The sequence below is a fragment of the Salmo trutta genome, chromosome 20 (assembly GCF_901001165.1).
Source record: "Salmo trutta chromosome 20, fSalTru1.1, whole genome shotgun sequence".
NCBI classification, from domain to species: domain Eukaryota; kingdom Metazoa; phylum Chordata; class Actinopteri; order Salmoniformes; family Salmonidae; genus Salmo; species Salmo trutta.
Window position 1 is genome coordinate 16,213,113 of NC_042976.1, and position 24,577 is coordinate 16,237,689.

General features: G+C 41.2%; 1 protein-coding gene across 1 annotated transcript in view; it reads left to right on the forward strand.

Annotated features, from left to right (window-relative positions):
* The first annotated feature begins 4,656 nt into the window (after positions 1-4,656).
* Positions 4,657-24,577, forward strand: part of LOC115155626 (ras-related protein Ral-B) — a 43,012-nt gene continuing 23,091 nt past the window's right edge. The window contains exon 1 of the mRNA XM_029702428.1: positions 4,657-4,819. The gene's annotated coding sequence lies outside the window, so the exon portion shown is untranslated. The remainder of the gene's footprint in view (positions 4,820-24,577) is intronic.

Here is a 24,577-nt window from a genome sequence, read left to right on the forward strand (position 1 = left end):
ATATCAAAGTTCCAGAGTGGGATCTTTGCTAGTTTTTGAGTTATGATCCAATTTGTAAGCATTACAAATGCAGTTCATGTAAAAGTGCATTAAAATTGGTCACCCTCTGCTGGTTTATATTTTTCTATATATGTCAGAAGATTGTTATTGAAAGCAAAATACTACTCATATTACAGAGCAAGCAGTAAAGCTTCATATGACACCAATTCTTCCTTGGTAGGACATATGCTGCGTTTAGATGATACGAGGTAGACGGTAGGCAGCAAACCAGATGTCATTATTTTGAATGAGAGCATCACGGTCATTGTTGCCAACTAATTCTCAGGGGAAGTTGCTAGAGGCAGGTCGATTTGTTGCTAAAAGTTGCTAAATGACGTTGTGATGTCATTGGGTGATGATATCATTACGTAGTAACGTAAAACTGCATCATTACGTAGAATACACAATAACGTTACTCAAATTGACTGGCCATCTCGGCGAAAAATATGATTTGACAATTGTTCATTTAGATTTGTTTGTTAATTATCATATATTTTTATTTGTAAAAGTAATATAAACACAACACATTTTATATGATCAGATATTTTTAAACACAACACATTGAATTATTAAACAATTACACATTATTGAACAATTACATTTTATTTATTTTATTTTCAACTAGTAAACCTACACATTCTGAACAATTATAGTTTTAAGCAGTGTATTGGTAGTTAACGTGCTACCTAACTGATCAACAATTATAGGTACAAGCTATATATGCTATCTTATTGAACAAGCAACTTAACTCAAATAATGATGTGTGCGCTAGGCATCTCCCTTCAGCTCTCTCCAGGTTGTTGTGCTGCTTGGCTGGCTAGCTGATCAATGGTTTCCTCCAGATATTGCCACTGTTCTCGCTCACGCTGCAGTACACACTGCCACCACCGCACCAGGAGTAAGGAGTTGAGAGTGTGCAGTGACATTCTATTTCTTAACTTTGACTTGACCACACTCATTTGGCTGAACAGCCGTTCAACCTCTGCATTTGAGTGTGGCAAGGAGAGTGCCTGTGTGAAGGCCTGCCCTATACAAGAAAGGCTACGGATATTTACACTTAACACAAATATAAACGTAACATGCAACAATTTCAAAGATGTTACTGAGTTACAGTTTATATAAGGAAATCAGTCAATTTTAATAAACCCATTAGGCCCTAATCTATGGACTTCATATGACTGGGAATACAGATATGCATCTGTTGGTCACAGATACCTTTTTTTTATGTAGGTGCGTAAATCAGAAAACCAGTCGGTATCTGATGTGACCACTATTTGCCTTATGCAATGCGACATCTCCTTCGCATAGAGTTGATCAAACTGTTGATTTTGGCCTGTGGAATGTTGTCCCACTCCTCTTCAATGGCTGTGTGATGTTGCTGGATATTGGCGGGAACTGGAACAGGCTGTAGTCCAGAGCATCCCAAACATGCTCAATGGGTGACATGTCTGGCGAGTTTGCAGGCCATTGGAAGAACTGGGACATTTTCAGCTTCCAGGAATTGTGTACAGATCCTTGCGACATGGGGCTGTGCATTATCATGCTGAAACATGAGGTGATAGCGGCGCATGAATATCATGATTATCGGCCTCAGGATCTCATCAAGGTATCTCTGTTCATTGAAATTGCCATCAATAAAATGCAATTGTGTTCGTTCTCCGTAGTTTATGCCTGACCGTACCATTACCCCACCACCATGTGGCACTCTAACCAAAAGGACATGGCAAAATGTTCAACCGTTTAAGGTTTAAGACTCCAATCTGTCCAGCTTATATGGTGCACTACAATCACTTAGGAGTTAAATTGGTGCAGTATTCTCACTCACGAGTGCAACAAATATAGCCTCTTACAAGGCAGGCCTTAAAATATGTTAATGAGCCAGAAACAACACTACCATGCACACAGTAGTGGTCAAAAGGTTTTTGGTACTCCAACAATATGTTACGGTAATGTATTCTGTGGGTTGGAATTATAGTACAATTTGAAATGCAGCAATTACTTTCCCTGCCCACAACATTTTCACACAATGTACCAGAATTTACAGTATGCTGCAGTAAAATGTTTCAGAGTATTTTATAGTTGATAATACCCAAAATGACTGTATAATTTACATGTTTTCCAACACAGTGTACATTTCCCTACTAAATCAGTACTATAACCTAGTCAGTAAAATCTCAGGCTACTTACTGTACACATCTCCTTAGTAAGTGCATTTTACCGAAGTGAAACCCAGAAACTTTTCACAGATCAAGATGAGATCAAGAGATGATTTGCATTGCCTACTCATTACATTGCAATCATTTTTGCTTTATAATGTCGTCATATATTATGATTTTAAAATAGCTTACTAAACAACACAATTTCAATAGCCTAATAAAAACATATTACATTTTATTTTTATTTTAGGCTACATTTTCCATAGCCTAGGCTACTGTAACGTCTGCTTCCAACTCACACTCTCAAACACGTTGATCCCCTGAATGCAGCTCACTCTCCAGATCCCAATCACCTGAATTCTGATCACCTGTTCACACACCTGTATGTCATTATCACACACTATTTAGTTCAGTTCTTTGCACCCCATTACTGTGAGGCATGGCTTGTTTTGTGGCACACCGCTTTTGGAGTGCCCCTCCCCTGATGTGCTCCTCCCCTGATGTGCTCCTCCCGTGTATGATAGTTTTTGCCTGCCTCACTAACGACACCTATTCCCTGCCTGTACTTTAGCCTATTGGATTTCCTGTTATCTACCTATTGCCTGATATCCGGGACTACGTTACTAGCCTTTTCCCTGCCTGTACTGTTGCCCTTTTGGACCCCCTGTGCATGACCTTCTGCCTGCTCCTGTGGTCCTTTGCAATAAAAACCTGCTGCGCTTGAAACCAGCTCTCTGTCTCCCCTCGTGTTCATTACAGCTACACAGCTCAAACTGAACCCACTTACTGCATCGTTGAATAACCTATACATTAATACTTTAGTTTTAAGTTAGATAATAGAGAGCATACTTACGGATTTGATACTTGATATCCCATCTGTTCCTCTTCGTTAGATTTTGCTGCTCTTCTGTGATCATCCAGGCTTTTTGAGCAGGAAGGGTGGGTGTCTCTCAATTGAAAATGAGAAACCATTGCTCAACACTGAAAAGCATGTGATAGCCTACAATTTACAGTTGCATATAGTCAAATGGACATGTTGCCTGTAAGTGTAATTCACTTTATTACTATATAGGCTATAGTAAATATATGTCCATGACCTAAAAGGAAAAAGACAACATAGGCTTTTAGCCAATCCATCTGGACTTTAAACACTTTAAACACTTTGAGAAGCGTGATTATTTACGATACTGAAATATTCCATTCATCATCGGCCTTGACCCTATAAAAAGAACTATATGACAATTATGCTACTCTGATTCATCTTCCTTATCAAATCACCAGTCAATCAAATTTCAGTCAAATATCTTCTGTCATTGTAAAACTATCAAAAATAAATATTTCTAAAATAATTTGTGAAATCTTATCTGTCATCTCCATAACTTGAATTCAAATCAAATTTGATTAGTCACATGCGCAGAATACAACAGTGAAATGCATACTTACAAGCCCCTAACCAACAATGCAGTTTATTTTGCCCCTATAATTTGTGTAAATATGCCAATTAGAGACAAAGTGCTGCTTAATGCAATGTTAAATAATTATAACACATTATTTTCTTGGAGTGATAGAGTGTGATAATTATTTTTTATTATTCCCCATAATAGGTCATGGCATTTTTGTCTAATTTCCTTTGACATGTCAGTCTATTCTACTCTAAGATTCTATTCTATTCTAATATTCTATTCTAAGATTCTATTCTAAGATTCGATCCTATTCTATTCTTATCAACAGGTGGCACTATAATACAAATGTATAGGCCTAGGCCAGGGCTCTCCAACTCTCCTTCAAAACCTAAAGGAGGGTAGCTCTCCAGAAACAGGGTTGGAGAGCCCTTGCCTAGGCAATCTCAGCAGAGACATCCTACACATCTTATTCAATCATCTACCATATGTAATCCATAAAGAAAGACAGACAAAATATAACCGATCATTTTTGAAGACACAAAAATATATGCAGAATTAGTTATACACACACAAAGATAACTAATATCACTATTCATACAACAGAGTGCTGTGTGCCAATTCAAACGCTTTTAAACACAACACTCACTTCCATAAAATAGATAGATTGGTGAAATTAGAGATTTAACCCATAGCCTTGACCCATCCATGTCACGCCCGATCAGAGATAACCGTACTACTTCAAGTAATTAGGGAAGGAAGGATGTATTAACCTATTGAAACGGGCCCATTTGGAGAACGCCAGCGCCTGGGAGCTAGTTTCCAATAATTACCACAGCCACAAAATTGGGTATATCGTAAAAATTCCAGAAAACTAAAAAACAAATGTCTCAATTTAAGGTTAGGGTTAGGCTTAAGTTTAGCAGTGTAGTTAAGGTTAGGGTTAGGTTTAAAATCACATTTTAAGAAGATAAATTGTGAAAATAGGCGGGGTTTATGACTTTGTGACTGTGGTAACTACTGACGACGATAGGCTCTCGACATCATATCCTGTCGGGTTTCTTCCTCCGTGCACGTCCGGAAGGTGGGGTTTTGTGTTGTAGCGGACAGTTAGTCGTTCTGTGTTAAATCAGTGGTATTTAGCAGCCCTATGCCTCGGTATGCACCATTAACGCGCTTATCAAGATAGCAGCAACAAAGGGGAGAGGTCAAAATCCTGCTTTGGTAAGCTTTCATAAATATCTCATAAATATATATTTATTACAGAATATGTATTTAGCCATAGGCTTTGGCTACTTCTCTCTACTTACAGAGTGAGAGGGAAGGAAGGGAGGGAGGGAAGGAAAGAAGATCTGCCTAGATTGAAATCTGAAAATCTTTTGATTTACAGACTATATAATACATGTCCGTATTTGTGACTGCTCTTTAAAACGAAGAAAATACAATAATAAAAAATAGTGGTAGGGCCTTTCCCAGTTGCACTGATCCAACTGAAAGCACACTCCCCGAGGCAGGCGGTAACGGATATGTGGCACGAGTATAATAGACGTCCTTTGGAGACAGTCAAAATGTCCTTGTATATTGATACATTGTTGCAGTCGGCGGTATTATGGACTAAAGCGAACAATATTGCTATAATATTGCTCTTGTAACAAGGCCTAAACAACGATCATTGATGGGTAGGCTACTCTATCACTGCAATATTTTCTTATGTTTATTTTTTTGTCTGGTAGTTAGCTGTTTTAATAACCTCAACTAACAAATCATATTAATCATAGTCTACAAATGTTATGTTGATTGAAGCTTTCCCAGTGACGCTCTCAGTGGCCAATACAGCCTTCATCCTGTAGAGGTCACTGATATATTTTCCTTTATATAGCCTACGCTAACAGATGCAGTAGGCCTATTAACTAGGCTACACATTAGATACAGTAACAGTGTGTTTGGCAGTTCTATCTCTGATGACTTCCCCAGTTCATTCTTCATCTCTCCTAGGGTCTACCATGGCGATTTTAACTGACCATGCTGTAGGTAAACACTGTTAACACTTATTTAGGAATATTCTGACTGCATCTACCCAAGAATCTGTAGAAGTGGACACTTCACAGCTTGTTCCTTATTTGCCTTTTGCACGTAAACACTGTGCTGCCGACATGGTTTGTATCATGTATACATTGATTTGACCCATGTCTAATGAGGTGGACACACCCAAGGTAGCTCACATGCATGTGTGTTTAGTGAAATCTGACCAGTCAGCAAAACTCAATTTTGCTCGTCTTGTCTGTACGTTAGGACACACCTATTAATCATGGCTTAGTATCTTGGCTCTCTGAAAAGGAATGATGTGTACTGCCTGGTCAAAATATGTCACCAGGTCAACAGAGCAAGGCTACTTAGGCCCTTTAAGTAATGGCATTTTAATTTGGTACTGAAACCGAGGCAGAGTATTTATGGTCCTAATGGTGAATTATGTTAGGTGTTGAAAGTATGTAGGCTAATAACACAGATCCTTCCTGGGTATGCTCAACAACAATCATGTCATGTAACCTTTAGGAAGTTTAGAAATTACTTCAATATAGCTTTTTTGTTGTGTTTTGATCAGTGCATGCCTGTTATTTTGCAGCTGCTTGTTACTGTTGTTGTTAGGGTTGGGTTTAACCTTTACATGTGGCCTTTATCACATGACATGACAGTCTGAGGGACCGTATGGTGTGGAACACCACACCAGGGTGTGAGAGGGGCACACACATACATATATACACACACACACACACACACACACACCATGATATGGTAATATAAGACACTGAGCTGTGTAATAGTAACATTACCATACGTGGCTCAAGGTGGAGAAAGTCCTAGTTTAATTTGGTCCCTGAAGGAATACAGCCTGGAAAAACCCAGACATTTTTACTAGGTCTGTTCTCTCATGTGCTAGTGCCACATTGGACTCTGGAGCGCAGCAACCTTAAAGGATACTCCACCCCAAAAACTATATATATATATAAAATCAAGTTTTCAAGGTATGTAACTTTTAAAATACAGAAATCATCCCCATGTGATGCGTTTTGCTGACACTATTGCATTTTTTTGTGGTGACTCGCGGAACTCTGGAGATCCTCAAGGAACCCCTGGAGTTACTAAAGAAACCATTGCTAAGCTGAGGCATGGCTTTACGATAGATCTTTTTTCGCTGCCCGTTAGAGTTAATGTAATTCCTGTTCATCTGTTCTGTTGTATTGTCATCACATGTTTAAGTGATCAAGATGAGTCTGTGATGGTAGGAGTGCAATTTTTGGAGAAATTGGACCCCTGCCTTTCAGCTAGCTGATCCATTTTTGGTTTCAGGGTTGGAATTCAGTGCAGTGTAATCGGAGAAGGTAACCAGAAATGGTCCTGTGATAATTGTTTGTGTTTCTGCTGGTCAGAGGGAGCAGGCGCTCTGCGCCAAACGAATGGAGACGGGATGTGACTTGTTTTGCTCTCCAGAAAAGGGCGCCGTTTAAAGGAGTGATTACTGGGGTAGTGGTAAATGTGAAAGCGGACCAACTGAAGGGGAAGATTCCCTGTGTTTGTGATGCTCGTCGTTTGGTGCGACGCAGACAGGGTATCGTGAATGGTGAAACAGAAGAGTCAATGTCTGCTCTTTTGAGTTTTGATGTTGGTTCTTTGCCTGACAAAGTGATGTTAGGATATTTCAGCTATCCTGTACGAGCTTTTGTGCCGAACACATTGTTGTTACAGGTGTCAAGCTTATGTGCATGTGACGGCAGTCTGTAGGAAGGAGGTTCCTAGATGTGAAAAAATAAATAATAATAAATCAATATTGATCACAAGTATAAGGGAGTTATACTCCAGTCTAGTTGGTGGTGGTAATGCAACATTTAATTTATCGGATGCCAACCGCCGTTAAACCTCATCGAAGAAGAAGAACATCTTAAGGTTGAACACTGACAGTTTTGTAGCTTCAATGAGGCACGAGTTCCTCAAGAGCCTATGCAAATCTCAAATATGGAATATTTACCACTATTACTCTATGTAATCAGCAATATGAATATTATATTAGAATATGTAATATGCATAAATATTCAAGGTACATTTTTAATTAGCAGTGTACAAACTTAACATGATGAACGGGAATTATATTAATGCTAATGGGTGAACAGAAATAACTATCTCAAAGCCACGCCTCAAATAAGCCACACTGCAAATACCTGGTTCGAATCCAGGCTGCATCACTTCCAGCCGTGATTGGGAGTCCCATTGAGTGGCACACAATTGGCCCAGCATTGTCCGGGTTTGGCCGGGGTAGGCCATCATTGTAAATAAGAATTTGTTCTTAACTGACTTGCCTAGAAAAATCCAAAATACTAGTAATAGTGTAGGAAATAAAGGAATCACAATGAAATTAATGAAATCAGAATTGTATCTGGCTAGATATTGCATATGTAAACAGGCCTACACTGAGCACATATAAACTCAACATTCAACATTTTTGCCAATTGCACGCTCCCTCAAAACTTGAGACATCTGTGGCATTGTGTTGTGTGACAAAATTGCACATTTTAGGGGCCTTTTATTGTCCCCAGCACCTGTCCCCGGCACCTGTGTAATGATCATGTTTAATCAGCTACTTGATATGCCACACCTTTCAGGTGGATGGATTATCTTGGCAAAGGAGAAATGCTCACTAACTGGGATGTAAACAAATTTGTGCACAACATTTGAGAGAAATAAGCTTTTATGCATATGGAACATTTCTGGGATCTTTTATGTCAGCTCATGAAACATGGGATCAATACTTTATATGTTGCGTTTTATATTTTTGTTCAGTATATTTGTACAGGTGGTGTCGTCTTGTGCTTTCCCTTCCTTGTGTTCTCTTTGTTTCAGAAAGCACCCAAAATAAGGTTGCATTCTGAGCATTCATCTATCTTTGAAGGCGGAGTGTAGAGGCTGCACTATCAGATCCTCATTTAGGTCCTCTTAACAAGATGACACATCTTTTTACAGCAGGTGTCATGTCTAGTCTTAATTCACATCTTTTGGAGTAACTTCAGACAACCAGTCTGACAAGGCATTCACATTCTCATTCCCACAGCTGGAGTGTTCGTGCTAGGTTTGTTTGTCCCTACCTGAATAAACAGTTTTGTTTACGTCCCATTAAAGTTAAAGGATTATGAATGTCTTATGACAAGGATTATAAATTGGTAATGGCCTTGGGTATGCATGGTTGTCAGAAAGGAATTACTTTTTCAGAAGAGAAACTGTCAAGAATTCGGACTTGACATTCTGCTGCTGTTCTGCTGCTGTTCTATCTCAGAGAAGCCGCTTTATTTCGCTGACTGCTTGTGAAGGACTGGCTGCATCTCTGTTTTTAAGAGGTGGAGAAAGGTCCTGAGAATGGGACTCGACTGGTCCTGAATTCCTTCTCTCCCCCTGACCCCAAGGCACTAACTCAGTTACTGGATGTTTATTTTCACTGTCTCTGAGCTGTCTCTTTCGTTTAGAATGTTACTTTCTAATGTAATCCCTATGGTTACTTTCTGTTAAAGCAGAGAGAATATGAGGAGTATTATCTGATATACAAGTAGCAGAAGAGCCAAAACGATACGTTTCCTCCAGGGTGCTTTCTTTCCAGTTTAACCTAACCACGGTTCAGTTAGCTCCGATTCGAGACCAGGAACCTCATGCACTTTTAACAATCTTCCTAGAGACCTTAGATGGCTTACTCTGGCCTGTTTTCCAAAAAATAATTCAGAATGTAATGTCATCTGAGTTAGAAGACCATCTGCTAATGGTCTAGGCATTGAAGGTTGGGTTATACTGGCACCGATATACAGGTATTTTATGACATCTTGGGATGAGCTCCATTTTTCAGAGACTGATTCAGAAAGAGACCGTTCATTATGCCATCAATCTACTGCTCTGGTCGGAGGGAATGCTGCATATTCTCTCTGCAGGAGTGTCAGCTCCTATCAGTGACCTGGTGATTAATGCCCTGTTGGCTGCCCCTTGTGCCTACTGGAGAGAGGAGAGATAGGGGTCTTGTGGGTACCATCTACACCTGGGTGCAAATACTATTTGAAATTCAAAATACTTTAGCTGTGCTCGATTGGGCTTGAGCTTGGCGAAATGTAACCAAACCCCGCCCGCCTGGTACTCCAGGTAGACTAAAGCAAATGCTCAGCGTTTTTTAATGATTTCAAATATAAAATGACCCCAGGTCTGGGTCTTAGTTGGTACTAGAGGTCCACCTATTATGATTTTTCAACGTCGATACCGATTATTGGAGGACCAAAAAAAGCCGATACCAATTAATCGGCCGATGATTGATTGATTTCATTAATTTCATTAATTTATTTGTAATAATGGCAATTACAACAATACTGAATGAATACTTTTATTTTAACTTAATATAATACATCAATAAAATGAATTTAGCCTCAAATAAATAATGAATCATGTTCAATTTGGTTTAAACAATGTAAAATCAAAGTGTTGGAGAAGAAAGTAAAAGTGCAATATGTGCCATGTAAAAAAGCTAACATTTAAGTTCCTTGCTCAGAACATGAGAACATATGAAAGCTGGTGGTTCCTTTTTAACATGAGTCTTCAATATTCCCAGGTAAGAAGTTTTAGGTTGTAGTTATTATAGGACTATTTCTCTCTCAACCATTTGTATTTCATATACCTTTGACTATTGGATGTTCTTATAGGCACTTTAGTATTGCCAGTGTAACAGTATAGCTTCCGTTCCTCTCCTCGCTCCTACCTGGGCTCAAACCAGGAACACATCGACAACAGCCACCCTCGAAGCATCGTTACCCATCGTTCCACAAAAGCCGCGGCCCTTGCAGAGCAAGGGGAACAATTACTTCAAGGTCTCAGAGCGAGTGACATCACCGACTGAAACGCTATTAGCGCTCACCCCGCTAACTAGCTAGCCATTTCATATCGGTTACACCAGCCTAATCTCGGGAGTTGATAGGCTTGAAGTCCTAAACAGCTCAATGCTTGAAGCACAGCGAAGAGCTGCTGGCAAATGCACGAAAGTGCTGTTTGAATGAATGCTTATGAGCCTGCTGCTGCCTTCCACCGCTCAGTCAGACTGCTCTATCAATTATCAAATCATAGACTTAATTATAACATAATAACACACAGAAATACAAGTCTTAGGTCATTAATATGGTCAAATCCGGAAACGATCATTTCAAAAACAAAACGTTTATTCTTTCAGTGAAATATGGAACCGTTAGGTATTTTATCTAACAGGTGGCAACCCTAAGTCTAAATATTGCTGTTTCATTGCACAACCTTTAATGTTATGTCATAATTATGTACAATTCTGGCAAATTAATTACGGTCTTTGTTAGGAAGAAATGGTCTTCACATAGTTCGCAACAAGCCAGGCGGCCCAAACTGCTGCATTTACCCTGACTCTGCTTGCACGGAACGCAAGAGAAGTGACACAATTTCCCTAGTTAAAAGAAATTAATGTTAGCAGGCAATATTAACTAAATATGCAGGTTTAAAAATATACACTTGTGAATAGATTTTAAAGAAAGGCATTGATGTTTATGGTTAGGTACACATTGGTGCAACGACAGTGCTTTTTTCGCGAATGCGCTTGTTAAATCATCACCTGTTTGGTGAAGTAGGATGTGATTCGATGAGAAATTAACAGGCACCGCATCGATTATATGCAACGCAGGACAAGCTAGGTAAACTAGTAATATCATCAACCATGTGTAGTTAACTAGTGATGATGTTAAGATAAGTTTAATGCTAGCTAGCAACTTACCTTGGCTCCTTGCTGCACTCGCGTAACAGGTAGTCAGCCTGCCACGCAGTCTCCTCGTGGAGTGCAATGTTATGAAAACTTGAAGTCATCCCTAATTAATTGGCCATTCCGATTAATCGGTCGATCTCTAGTTGGTACCAGCCCTTCACTCTCTCTGCCCCATAAACATGTCTACTAGCAGAGCCTCTCTAGGGAGGCTGGGCTGAGGCAGAATCTCCTCTCCCCATAACGTACCCCTGTCTGTCACCTAGTCAGCTCCTCCACCTCTCCTCCAGCTCTGCTCAAATTCACCTAGAGCCCAGACCAATCATGGTCGACTGACTTTGATAAGGAAAAAGTAGGCCTACATGAGGAAAAAGGGTTCTTATAACTTGGCTTTTTGGCCCTGCTTAACTTATCTGCCAGCTACTTTGTAGTTGTTGTATCCATCTTGCCTTCTTTCCCCCTCTCCCTTCTCTCCTTCATTTCATATCTTTCTCTTTCTCTGGGTGAAGCTGAGAATCTCTTTACAAAATGCTTGTTTTCAATTCAATTTCAGTTTTAGGGCTTTATTGGCATGGGAAACGTATGTTTACATTGCCAAAGCAAGTCAAATAGATAAAACAAAAGTGAAATAAACAAACAATTAGCAGTAAACATTACTTACAAAAGTTCCAAACGAATAAAGACATTTCAAATGTCGTGTGTGTATATATACAGTGTTTTAATGATGTGCATATAGTTAAAGTAAGAAAGGGAAAATAAATAAACAAATATAGGTTGTATTTACAATGGTGTTTGTTCTTCACTGGTTGCCCTTTTCTTGTGGCAACAGTTCACACATCTTGCTGCTGTGATGGCACACTGTGGTATTTCACCCAATAGATATGGGAGTTTATCAAAATTTGATTTGTTTTCAAATTCTTTGTGGGTCTGTGTAATCTGAGGGAAATATGTGTCTCTAATATGGTCATACATTGGGCAGGAGGTTAGGAAGTGCAGCTCAGTTTCCACCTCATTTTGTGGGCAGTGTGCACATAGCCTGTCTTCTCTTGAGAGCCAGGTCTGCCTTCGGCGGCCTAGATCTTCTGCACAGATTCTGTCAGACCTGGGCCCTGACAGTAAATCTCAGTAAGACAAAAATAATGGTGTTCCAAAAAAGGTCCAGTTCCTAGGAATACAAATACAAATTCCATCTAGATACCGTTGCCCTAGAGCACACAACGCTGTGAATGATCTGAGAGACAAGGCAAGAAGGGCCTTCTATGCCAATTAAAGGAACATAAAATTGGACATACCAATTAGGATCTGGCTAAAAATACTTGAATCAGTTATAGAACCCATTGCCCTTTATGGTTGTGAGGTCTGGGGTCCGCTCACCAACGTTTGTACAAGGAGGATATTTTTGCAGAATCCTGCATGCAGAGTCTCAATTTGGTGTTGGTCCCATTTTGTGAATTCTTGGTTGGTGAGCGGACCCCAGACCTCACAACCATAAAGGGCAATGAGGTCTGGAAACATTATGCTTTGGGGGTGTTTTTCTGCTAAGGGGACAGGACAACTTCACCGCATCAAAGGGACGATGGACGGGGCCATGTACCGTCAAATCTTGGGTGAGAACCTCCTTCCCTCAGCCAGGGCATTGAAAATGGGTCGTGGATGGGTATTCCAGCATGACAATGACCCAAAACACACGGCCAAGGCAACAAAGGAGTGGCTCAAGAAGAAGCACATTAAGGTCCTGGAGTGGCCTAGCCAGTCTCCAGACCTTAATCCCATAGAAAATCTGTGGAGGGAGCTGAAGATTTGAGTTGTCAAACGCCAGCCTCAACCTTAATGACTTGGAGAAGATCTGCAAAGAGGAGTGGGAAAAAATCCCTCCTGAGATGTGTGCAAACCTGGTGGCCAACTACAAGAAACATCTGACCTCTGTGATTGCCAACAAGGGTTTTGCCACCAAGTACGAAGTCATGTTTTGCAGAGGGGTCAAATACTTATTTCCCTCATTAAAATGCAAAACAATTTATAACATTTTTGATATGTGTTTTTCTGGATTTTTTTGTTGTTATTCTGTCCCTCACTGTTCAAATAAACCTACCATTAAAATTATAGACTGATCATTTCTTTGTCAGTGGGCAAACATACAAAATCAGCAGGGGATCAAATACTTTTTTCCCTCACCTTATGTTAGACTGTCTCTCTTTGTGCCTGCTTTGTATGGTAGTGTCTCTTTGCCTGCCTGTGCTCTATTGAGGTAGTTAGCCTGAATCCCATTTGACTGACTCTGGCTGTGTATCAATGTCTCTGTGCCTGCTTGTGCCGGGGGACGCTGCTCGTGTGCCTCTCAGGCTGATTACAGTACATGCCACTGCAGATGTGTGACATTCTCCCGGTCATGTCGAGCGCCAGCGGCCCCTTTCTATCTTGGTAATGGAAGAGTGGTTTATGGTGCCAGAGCTGCACTAGCAGCGTGTTTATAAAGCAGTAGTGGGAGACAGACAGACAGACAGACAGACAGGGGTCTGGAGTCTGCTCAGTGCTATGAGAGCCCAGACAGAGAGACAGGGGTCTGGAGTCTGCTCAGTGCTATGAGAGCCCAGACAGAGAGACAGGGGTCTGGAGTCTGCTCAGTGCTATGAGAGCCCAGACAGAGAGACAGGGGTCTGGAGTCTGCTCAGTGCAATGAGAGCCCCGGCTGTGTCAGTGGGATGTGGGCCTGATATGTCTGTTTCCATCACCATTGCTCTCACTGGGATAGTTTGATTTTAAGCCACTATGGCCACATAGCATCTGAGTGAGTGGGATAGATTTGAGTGTCACAATCAGATGTGGTCAGAGAGAGAACTGGCATTCATAAAAGGATGCTTCCCCTGTAGATCTTGTAGCACCATAAGGAAATGTAACTTTGTATGTCCTCAGACTTCTAGGACCTATGAGATTAGTCATGTATAACTTACATTACTAACGGAATAATTTATACGTTACAGTATTCTTGTAATAAGATTTATATTGGAAAAACATCTAGCGCCTTGAATGTACGTCTTGGAGAGCATAAATTCACTATTAGATGTCAATATATCACCCTTTGCCAGTTGCGAAACACTTTATAGAACAAAATCATTCTATTAATTAATTGCGTTGCATCAGGATCGAAAAAGTTCAACCACCACGTAGAGGAGGTGACTATGACAACAAATGACTCCAAAGAGAAGCCATATGGATATACACTACCATTCAAAAGTTTGTGGTCCCTTAGAAATGTCCTTGTTTTTGAAAGAAAAGCAAAAACATTTGTCAATTTTTTAAATAACATCAAATTGATCAGAAATACAGTGTAGACATGGTTAATGTTGTAAATGACTATTGTAGCTGGAAACGGCAGATTTTTATGGAATATCTACATAGGCGTACAGAGGCCCATTATCAGCAACCATCATTCCTGTGTTCCAATGGCACGTTGTGTTAGCTAATCCAAGTTTACCATTTTAAAAGCCTAATTGATCATCAGAAAACCCATTTGCAATAATGTTAGCACAGCTGAAAACTGTTGTCCTGATTAACGAAGCAATACAACTGGCCTTCTTTAGACTAGTTGAGTATCTGGAGCAACAGCATTTGTGGGTTCGATTACAGGCTCAAAATGGCCAGAAACAAATAACTTTCTTCTGAAACTCGTCAGTCTATTCTTGTTCTGAGAAGGCTATTCCATGCGAGAAATCGCCAAGAAACTGAAGATCTCGTACAACGCTGTGTACTATTCCCTTCACAGAACAGAGCAAACTGTCTCTGACCAGAATAGAAAGAGGGGAGGCCCCGGTGCACAACTGAGCAAGAGGACAATTACATTAGTGTCTAGTTTGAGGAACAAATCAAATCCAAATCAAATGTATTTATATAGCCCTTCTTACATCAGCTGATATCTCAAAGTGCTGTACAGAAACCCAGCCTAAAACCCCAAACAGCAAGCAATGCAGGTAGAAGCACGGTGGCTAGGAAAAACTCCCTAGAAAGGCCAAAACCCAGGAAGAAACCTAGAGAGGAACCAGGCTATGAGGGGTGGCCAGTCCTCTTCTGGCTGTGCCGGGTGGAGATTATAACAGCACATGGCCTAGATGTTCAAATGTTCATAAATGACCAGCATGGTTAAATAATAATAATCATAGTAGTTGTCGAGGGTGCAACAAGTCAGTAACACAAGAGTAAGTGTCAGTTGGCTTTTTCATAGCCGATCTTTGAAGGTATCTCTACCGCTCCTGCTGTCTCTAGAGAGTTGAAAACAGCAGGTCTGGGACAGGTAGCACGTCCGGTGAATAGGTCAGGGTTCCAGCAGGTCTGGGACAGCAGGTCTGGGACAGGTAACATGTCCGGTGAACAGGTCAGGGTTCCATAGCTGCAGGCAGAACAGTTGGAACTGGAGCACGGCCAGGTGAACTGGGGACAGCAAGGAGTCATCAAGCCAGGTAGTCCTGAGGCATGGTCCTAGGGCTCAGGTCCTCCGAGAGAGAGAAAGAAAGAGAGAATTAGAGAGAGCATATTTAAATTCACACAGGACACCGGAAAAGACAAGAAATACTCCAGATGTGACAGACTGACCCTGGCCCCCCGACACATAAACTACTGCAGCATAAATACCGGAGGCTGAGACAGGAGGGGTCAGGAGACACTGTGGCCCCATCCGATGAAACCCCCGGACAGGGCCAAACAGGTAGAATATAACCCCACACACTTTGCCAAAGCACAGCCTCCACACCACTGGAGGGATATCTCCAACCACCAACATACCATCCCGGGACAAGGCCGAGTATAGCCCACAAAGATCTCCGCCACGGCACAGCCCAAGGGGGGGCGCCAACCCAGATAGGAAGACCACGTCAGTGACTCAACCCACTCAAGTGACGCACCTCTCCCAGGGACGGCATGGAAGAACGCCAGCAAGCCAGTGGCTCAGCCCCCGTAATAGGGGTAGAGGCAGAGAATCCCAGTGGAAAGAGGGGAAACCGGCCAGGCAGAGACAGCAAGGGCGGTTCGTTGCTCCAGCCTTTCCGTTCACCTTCACACCCCTGGGCCAGACTACACTTAATCATAGGACCTACTGAAGAGATGAGTCTTCAGTAAAGACTTAAAAGTTGAGACTGAGTCTGTGTTTCTCACATGGGTAGGCAGACTATTCCATAAAAATGGAGCTCTATAGGAGAAAGCCCTGCCTCCAGCTGTTTGCTTAGAAATTCTAGGAACAATTAGGAGGCCCGCGTCTTGTGACCGTAGCGTACGTGTAGGTATGTACGGCAGGACCAAATCGGAAAGATGGGTAGGAGCAAGCCCATGTAATGCTTTGTAGGTTAGCAGTAAAACCTTGACGCCTCACAAGTCCTCAACTGGCAGCTTCATTAAATATTACCCTCAAAACACCAGTCTCAATGTCAACAGTGAAGAGGCGACTCCGGGATGCTGGCCTTCTAGGCATAGTTGCAAAGAAAAAGCCATGTCTCAGACTGGCCAATAAAAATAAAAGATTGGTAAAAGAACACAGACACTGGACAGAGGAACTCTTTCTTTTCTTTTTATTGGCCAGTCTGATATTTGGCTTTTTTATTGCAACTCTGCCTAGAAAGCCAGCTTTCCGGAGTCGTCTCTTCACTGTTGACGTTGAGACTGCTTTTTTGCGGGTACTATTAAATTAATAAACTTTCTCCCCAATTTCGTGTTATCCAATTGGTAGTTACAGTCTTGTGTCATCGCTGCAACTCCCTTATGGACTCGGGAGAGGCGAAGGCCGAGAGCCGTGCATCCTCCAAACCACGACCTAGCCAAGCCGCACTGCTTCTTGACACAATGCCCACTTAACCCGGAAGCCAGCCGCACCAATGTGTCGGAGGAAACACCGTACACCTGGCGACCGTGTCAGCGTGCACTGCGCCCGGCCCGCCACAGTAGTCAATAGTGCGAGATGGGACAAGGACATCCCTGCCGGCCAAACCCTCCCCTAACCCGGATGATGCTGGGCCAATTGTGCGCCGCCCCATGGGTCTCCTGGTCGGAGCCTGGACTCAAACTCAGAATCGCTAGTGGCACAGCTAGCACTGCGATGCAGTGCCTTAGACCATTGTGCCACTTGAGAGGCCCCTGTGACCCCAAACCTTTGAACGGTAGTGTATACATTAAATTCTGTATCTCCACAGTGTTTAAATTAAGAATTCGATTTCACCTCCTTCCTATAAGCCACATTTAGAATGTTATACAAGAACACTGTCCATATCAGATTTTGCATATTGTTTATGAGTTGGCCCCACATATGTCTGAACGTCTTAGCCCACCACAAAGGACATCAATTCACATGAATTGATGTGATTTATTTTGGTGAGACACCTGGGGCGATTGATTTGCCCTTCGTGCCCGCTCCCGTACCCTATAATTCTATCTTTTTGTGACTAATTTGTATACAGGTAGACCAGAGGGGCTGAGTCCCTGATTGGCAGATGAGTGGCAACCCTGATTAGATGCGCTTTCTGCCCAGCTGTTATTCTTTAAAAATGCTGTTTTGAATTAAAGAAAATTGTACTTACACACTGAAGGCTGTAAAGCCAAAATGTCTGTGTACGCTATCCTCAATGCAGTAAAAAATGTCAAACTTTGATTAATGAAGATTTATGCAACATTTGACTGCGAACCCATTACACCTCTTCGTTTGTCAGATATGATTGTTGCCATCACTCTGATTGCTTTGGTTTGTGTGTTGGATTGGGCCTACAGATTGGGCCTATAGATTAGTCCTACAACTGTTAACAGATTAGAGCCATGACTGAGTGTTGGCCTCATGAGAACTAGGAGAGTAGGATGCAGATTCTTTGTTGGAAATCATGGAGAGGGAGCAGTAAATGTGTACAAGAGCTCAAGAAATGTATCCTGGGTCTCTAATGAAAGGAAAGAGAGAGTGCTAATTGAATACATCCGGACAGACATTAGTATTTGAGTGTTCATTTTTGGAGAATAAAAATTTTAGGCCTATTTTAACAATGAAAAAGCTTTGTCTCAATTCAATTGATACTTGTGAAAATTTTACCTACAAAGATATACCAATTCTTAATTTAATTAAACCAACTTTTGAATGTAGTTTTTATAACGGTGCGTGGAGCTACTGCTGTGCATTAAGCCCTATTGTTTATTCCCCAGTTCAAATAGCAATTACAGAATCAGTTCTATCATAGCGGAAATCAGACTTTTCTTTCGCTGTTACTGTTGGCCAAATTACCAGAGAAAGCAAGCAGCCTGTCCGATGTTTACCTCTGCCATGTGGATTTGTGTCATTCTGATTAGCCAACAGTTTAAGCACATTTTTTTTTTGTTGGGGGAAATCTGAAAAAAAGTCATATTATTCGAATAGTAAAATAATTTCAAATGCCCATCCCTACTTGGGAGTATGAGTGTGTGACAGTAGTTTGGGATTGGGTGGGGGTGAGTGTTCGGGAATGTAGGAGGGTGTTAGTCATTGGGAGGTTCCTTGTATCCCCTCTATTAGTAACTCCCTTAATCATTTCCAGATGACTCAGAAGAGCCATTTCTCTAATACTGGCCCCCAGCTGAAAGACTACTCCTCTCTGATGTCATCACATGGTGTTTTTGCTCTATATATTCCAGAACTTTGTGCATTTACTATATCTTCCTGTAAGAAGGAAGATATAGTAAATTGCCTTGCCCCAGCTAACACACCTGACTCCAATAATCACCTAATCATGATCTACAGTTTAGAATGCAATTTGATTCATCAGATGTGTTTGCTTGGGATGGAGGAAAAGTGTGGCACCAATCAGGCCCTCGGACTGGAGTTGCCCACCGCTGCTCTAAGACATATATGTGCAAGTGTGTTAGATCAGCCCTTATCTATGATCTATTCCCTCAATTTAAATACAAGGGAAGGCACTTCACAAGTGAATTTATGAATGAAGCGAATTAGGGGTGTTAAGAATTCGGAAGAGTGAATCTACTACTAAGCGACTAGGGTGGTTGACTCAGGCTTGAAAGAGAGACAGAGTTTAGCATCCTGCTGCCAAAATTAGTCAGAGTCCTTTGTGTGTCCCTCTGCTGGGGATGGTTAGTATGCATTGTGGGGTGTCGGGCGGCTGAGATTGGGGAGCTGCCTTATATCACAAACTAGCTACAGAATCTGTATTTTAACCGAATGGACCTTACGTACTGTTTCAAACATGATCTTTAAAGAAAGTAAACGTTGACAAATATGCAATTAAAGTAAAACCCTTTTCTCTCCTACATTATTAATACCTACTCCATGATGATAAACAATGGGTGTATCCCAATAAGTTTATCTTCTCCTTAGGGCTGACCCCATGACCCCACTGGTCGATTTGTTTGGTCGATGGGCTGTTGGTCGACCAGTATTTTGCATGAAAGTGAAAAAAATGTCATGCTCTGATCCTGTCAAAACGTCATAAAATTGCCTACCTATTACTTCTTATCCGTTGCGCAAATAGCCTACAGCTGTGTTTGTCTGTCCGGAACTCACTGGTGCAGGAAACTGAGATCCAAGAAAATTTTACATAATGTTGCAAGTTTGCCAGCATGAGCAGGCTGGACCAAGTTAATAATTGATACAATGTTTCAAGTTCCTTGCAGACAGACCATGCATAGCCAATGTGATTTAAAGGATATATATTTTTATCAGGATATTTTCTACCTGTGGGCTGCAATGTTTTTATTTCTTTGCTTTATGTAGGCTATATTTACATATTGGCAATATAAGTTACTTTTAGATTTGTATCATTTTCATTTAGATATAACTTTTATTAAGCACATGACATTGATTTTGAGATATGAAGACTTTTATAAATGAAACTCAACTTCCACGAAAGTATACATATGAAAATCTTGGCACTCCAAATGGAACAAATGTTGCCGACCACTGGTGTAACCTACTACCGTTAACTTCAGGAGCTTAACAAGGCTAGCAGCAGCGGGCAGTGGGGAGGAGGGTCACAGTTTTCTTCTGGTTAGGCTATATGATCTCTGGCTCCCTCTTTTTAGTAATTTGTCTTCATTTTTAATGAAGGACACATGGTGTCTATATTTTGAAAAATACTCGTTTTCAAATTCCAGCACTCTTGGTCGACCAAGATTTTTTTTTTCTTTTGGGAGAGCCCTACTTCTCCTGATGTGTGCACTAATCTACTACTTTATGCAAATCTAAAAGCATGGGCATTTCCACCATATTTCTTATACCAGTCATTCCCTTTCAAATCAGGGAAGTGTACACTTTGGAAGGAAGGGGAGATAATTGGGGAAAAGCCAGTCTCTCTGTACAGGGTGCTGCTTAGGTAACAGATGGAATCCCCTTTCCTCTAAACACCTGCCTTGTGATATCAACTGTAGTCCACTCTGAATACAATCAATGCAACACTAGTCCATAAGCTATCTACGATACTTATTGTAGAGAAAGACTAGAAGGGAACTTCCTGCTTGTACCATTCACTGTGTTGAAATAGGACAAAAGAGAACAAGAAACTCTCTCATCAGTGAGGTATCATGGTTGACAGTCCTGTGCCCCTAGTGCATGGTATACTGAACAGGTGATGAGGAACTGGTTAGTCCTGGTACTGTTCTGGAATGATGTGAGCTCACCCAGAGCAAATGCATACTGTAGCTTGGAGTGAGAGACAGGGTTTTCAGAAAGGGAAGGGAAGAGAGGCCTCCTAGCTGGGAGATGTTTTCTGGGCCTGTAATTCCCCACTAGATTTTTCAGGAAGTCCCCAACTGGCCTCTTGAGGTGAAGGCAGGGAGAGTCATCTGGTTTCCTGTAGATTCATTACTCATATCTAGAACAGAAATCTCTTTCTCTCTCATATTTATATAACTGGAATCTAGCCTGCCAACTGCATTCTGAACACTTTACCAGAGCTGATGTTGAAATCGAACAGCAGTTACAGTATGCTAACAAACTGGTCCCATCAGGGCTCATATTCTGAAACTCAGCAGGTTTTATAGCTTCAACTCATTTTTATGTTGAAGGAAGGAAGGAATGAATGACCCAAAATTTGTTGACGACATCGTAGCATGACACACTGAATGATTAAGTGATCTGATGTTGATCACGTTACATCAAATTAAATCAGTTTGTGTCCCAGTACTATACAAGTCTATTTCAGTCAGTGTGCTATTGATGAGTCACAGTGTAAAACTTAATTTGTAATTGGCAGGATATATTCTGTATCACATTAATATGTATCACTATTTTATTTATAGGGCTTTATTTTTCGGCTGGCGTCAAGCCAGCACAATTGTCAAATGCACGCTAGTTGGCAATTTCGTCATCTCTCAATCAATCAATAACATGTATTTATAAAGCCCTTCTTACATCAGCTGATGTCACAAAGTGCTGTACAGAAACCCAGCCTGAAACCCCAAACAGCAAGCAATGCAGGTGTAGAAGCACGGTGGCTAGGAAAAACTCCCTAGAAAGGCCAGAACCTAGGAAGAAACCTAGAGAAACCAGGCTATGAGGGGTGGCCAGTCCTCTTCTGGCTGTGCCGGGTGGAGATTATAACAGCACATGGCCAAGATGTTCAAATGTTCATAGATGACCAACAGGGTCAAATAATAATAATCACAGTGGTTGTAGAGGGTGCCTACCTTTTACCTCTTAGCTCATGTTGACCAGTAGTGTGTGCCATAGAAAGTATTTGACTCTAGCCACAAAATGAAGGAAATTAGAAGGGGGGAGGATTTCGGCAAGACCATTTTATTGCCCCCCCCCCCCCCCCTTCTAATTTCTATACAACAGGCTTCACGTCAGGATAGGCAACCAAACTTTGTGTGTGTGTGTGTGTGTGTGTGTGTTATATTAAACATAGGAGGGAGTAAAATGTAGGCAAGCAATAAACACTTCAGAACAACTACTAGTCGAATAAGACATGGGAGAGATGACGGATTTTGGTAAAGATATTTATTTATAGACTAACACACTTGAAACAAATAGGCAACTGAAAACTGCAGACATTACTAGTGCCTCGCCTGCCATCAAACCGACATAAAAAATGAACTGGGGGGGGGGTGTTTGGTACAACACCTGTTCTCTTCTATTTTCAAACCCAAGCACCAGGATTGGTAATATACCTGTCTTATATGAGCTCGCTTGCACTGAGGTGGGAGGAGTGGCAATATCTGAGGTGTGTCCTTAAACGTGCTCCAAGGTGCCAATTTCAGTATGCACTGGTGGGGATATTTTAAGACCAACCGAAAACTGGTCTTAATGGTAGTGCGTTGGTTATTGCATGGAGTTTTTTCCACGGAAGTGCAGCCTATCCAGCCATGATGCACAAAAAGCACAAGAGATTTGTTTTTTGTGCCCGTAAACCTCGTATTTAGAAACATAAAAAACAAATAGCCTCCCCTCTCAGTGAAGGCAGTTTTTTCTGTCCTGCCCAATGCATTCGCTAAGTAGTCAAGACTATCAATAAAGGGTTTGGCTCCTGAGACTGCTTTGAAAATAAGCTTCATTAAAAGATCAAGTTTGGCAACAGCAAAACAGTGAGCAGACATCACCGTTTTATCTATGTAGGCAATTACATTATTTTAGCCAGCTCCTGTTATTATTTTGGATGTGTGTTTTAAACATTTAAAAAAGAAAAATACATGAAGGCTATGGAAAGAGAGATTGGATAATCCGGTGATGCTCATATTTAGAAACATTTAAATTATTTTCCTTTAACAATTGCTTGTTTTCTGTTTGTTTGATCAGAAAACAAGCCCTTACAGTAGCCTATAACGATTCAACAGCAATGTGTCTGCTGTCTTTCTTATCCCAGCCATGCATTACCCAAGTATCCTATCCATAAAATATTTCTAAATGGTCTACTCATGAGGCTTTTGCATTATTCCCAATTCACATAGACCTACCTGCAGTACATACTCCATTCAGCTTGTACCCATCCCCATTTCCCAGGAGCGCCTCTTGTCCGGTTAATATTCATTAAAGCCAGTTACACCAATGTTGACTGTCAACACTCCAAACATGTATGTAGCAAACACGAGATGTTATTTCATATTTTTTCTTACAGTTGCTATCACTTGTTACTACAGTTTATTAAGTTACATAAAATACTGTACCAGTCCACAATGGACTAGGATGAGAATATTCTGTGCCCCCAGCTGAATTGGAGTTAAATATACAGAATCTTTTCAGTTCGCTGCAGCTAGCGACAGGAACGAGCTGCAACAAACACTCAAACTGGACAGTTTTATCTCAATCTCTTCATTCAAAGACTCAATCATGGACACTCTTACTGACACTTGTGGCTGCTTTGCGTGGTGTATTGTTGTCTCTACCTTCTTGCCTTTTGTGCTGTTGACTGTGCCCAATAATGTTTGTACCATGTTTTGTGCTGCTAACATGTTGTGCTGCTACCATGCTGTGTTGTCATGTGTTGCTGCCTTGTTATGTTGTTGTCTTAGGTCTCTCTTTATGTAATGTTGTGTTGTCTCTCTTGTCGTGATGTGTGTTTTGTCCTATATTTATATATTTTTATTTTTAATCCCAGGGCCGTCCCCGCAGGAGGTCTTTTGACTTTTCGTAGGCTGCCACTGTAAATTAGAATTTGTTCTTAACTCACTTGCCTAGTTAAATATAGATTAAATAAAAAATAAAAATGGTATACAGTGTAGTACACATGCAAATGAATGCTGACTGAGACATGTTTTATGTGCTGATACTACTCTGCATATTACACTAATAAATAGGCCTACAGGGACTGGCTGTGGAAGACTATGGCTAGGCTTGGGATTTTTACATTTTTAACTTATTTATTCACTTTCTGCTTGATTTAAAAATAACTTTGCCTTGGCAGGCTTGATTAATAAGGACTTTCCCCATTGTGAGGTGTGTCGTCGACTGACATGACTGTAAATCCTGTGTACATTAGTGTGCAGGCCCATCTTGTCTCAATATATCAGATTCATTAATCATTACATCACCCTGCTTTGAATGTATGAAACCCCTGTCGCTGTTGAAGAGTGAACATGTGTGTCTCACTGTCTGGTAGGCTATTCCAGCTGTCATGGAGGAAGACAGTGTAGTAGAGAACATGGGCTGCCTGGCTCTTCCATGCTGCTATATGGACTCACTGTGCTATCTGTTGTATGTGATGTGGAAGGGGGAAGGCAGTGGAGGACATTGGGAAGTAACAAAGAGCTCT